Source organism: Dasypus novemcinctus, chromosome 21 (genome assembly GCF_030445035.2).
Source record: "Dasypus novemcinctus isolate mDasNov1 chromosome 21, mDasNov1.1.hap2, whole genome shotgun sequence".
Classification (NCBI taxonomy): domain Eukaryota; kingdom Metazoa; phylum Chordata; class Mammalia; order Cingulata; family Dasypodidae; genus Dasypus; species Dasypus novemcinctus.
In genome coordinates this window covers 48,637,325-48,639,674 of record NC_080693.1, presented here as the reverse complement: position 1 = coordinate 48,639,674, position 2,350 = coordinate 48,637,325, and positions in this window count along the sequence as shown.

Sequence of the window (2,350 nt, the reverse complement as noted above, 5' to 3'; positions counted from 1 at the left end):
GGCCGGGCCGGGGCGGGGCGGGGCGGGGCCTCCCGGGCGCCCGGCGCGGCCGCGGGGTAGGCGCAGCCCCCGAGGCTCCCGCGGGGTGGGCGCGCGGCGCTCGGCTCGGCGCTCGGCCCTCGGGGTTTGAGATCATCCTCACGGCGGCTGGGAGGGTTCTTTTGGCCGCGGTGCGGATGCGGAAACTGACACGTGCAGCGGAGTTCTCCACACTCCTGAGGAAGGGCCGCCGAGATCCGCGCAAACTTCCTCCTGAACCAAGTCCCCTTTCTGGGAGAACTCATCCGAGGCCAGAGATGCCCCCACAGGCCCTGCCAGGAGGGCTAATCTACTTATCAGGAAAAATAACAATTGTAGGAACAGTTAAGGACACAGGACACGCCTGTTTTTTTTTTTTTTTTAATTTAATGTTTTAAATCCTTTGTCTTCCCTGTTCCTGGGCTCTGGTCCTTAGTCTGTCACAGATCCAGACCTATACTTGGAGATTTCCTTCCATTCCACTCATCTAACATTTTTTAAAATTCTCATTTCTACTTTCCTGGGATTCAGACACGCCCAGCATAACAAAGGTTTTCACATACACCCACCCAAATATACTATTGGAGTTTGGAAACTTTTTCCAAAATCGTTTATCTGGATTTATTTCCTTTAATGTTTTTAGCTTTTTTCTCCTCTCTGCCCTCGGTGCAAGAAAAGCGGGTGGACAGGTTCACATCCATGGCTAATTGATTATTGACAAGGGGACCAAGTCCACTCAATTGGACAAAAATATTCTCTTCAATAAATGGTGTGGGAAAACTGGATATCTGTATGCAAAGGAATGAAGATGGACCCCTATCTCACACAATATACAAAGACCTAAATATAAAAGCCAGAACCATAAAACTCCTAGAAGAAATTGTAGGGAAATATCTTCAAGACCTAGTAGTAAGTTTCTTAAACCTTACACCAAAAGCACAAATAACTAAAGAAAAAAATGGATAAATGGTACTTCCTCAACCTTAAACACTTTGTGCTTCTAAGGAATTTGTCAAGTTGAAAAGGCATCCCATTCAAGTATTTGGAAAAACCACATGTCCGATGAGGGTTTGATTCCCATGCCATGTAATAAGATCATACAACTCAACAATAAAAGAGCAGGCAACCCAATTATAAATGGGCGAAAGACATGAATAGGTATTTCTACAAAGATCTACCAATGGCCACAAAGCACATGAGAACATGCTGAACACCATCAGCCATTAGGCAGAAGTAAATCAAAACCACAATGAGATACCATCTCACACCCACTAGAATGGCTACTATTAAAAAAAAAAAAACAGAAAATTGGTTTTGTTGGGAAGAGTGTGGAGAAATAGGAAGACTTGTTCATTGCTGATGAAAGTAAAACAGTGCAGCTGCTGTGAAGACAGTTTGACAGTTCCTCAGAAAACTAAGTACAGAATTATCCTATGACCCGGCAATTCCACTTCTAGGTATGTACCTCCAAAGAACTGAAAGCAAGGACTCAGATATTTGCACACCAATGTTCAGAGTGGTATTAGTTTCATTTGCCAAAAGATAGAAGCAACCCTAGTGTCCATCAACTGATGAATGGATAAACAAAATGTGGTGCATACTTACAATGGAATATTATTCAGCCATTAAAAGGAATGGTGTTCTCATACATGTGACAACATGGATGAACCTTGAAGACATTATGAGTGAAATAAACCAGATACAAGAGGAGAAATATTGTATCTCACTGATATGAAATAATTAGAATAAGCAAATTCATAGAGTCAGAAAGTAGAATACAGCTTACCAGTGGCCAGGGTGAGGGTAAGGAGTGAGGAGTTAATGCTTAATTAGTATAGAATCTCCATTTGGAATGGTAATGTTTTGGTAATGGATGATGGAGATGATAGCACAATATTATGAATTAACACTGCTGAATTACATACTGGTGATTAAAAGGAAAATTTTAGGTCGTATATATGTTACTAAAATAGAAATTTAAAAAACCACATAGGAATGTACAACAGTGAAACCTAATATGAACTACAGGCTATAGTTAATAGCATAATTATAATAATATTGTTTCATCAATTGTAACAAAGGTACCATATTAATGCAGTGTTACTCTTAAGGTGGGTGTATGGGAACAATGTATTTTCTGCCTGACTTTTCTGAAAACCAGCAACTGCTCTGATTTTTTTTTAAAGATTTTTTTTTTTTTCTCTCCCCTTCCCCTCCTCCCCAGTTGTCTGCTCTCTGTGTCCATTGCTGTGTGTTCTTCTGTGACTGCTTCTATCCTTATCAGCGGCACTGGGAATCTGTGTTTCTTTGTGTTGTGTCATCTTGTTGCGCC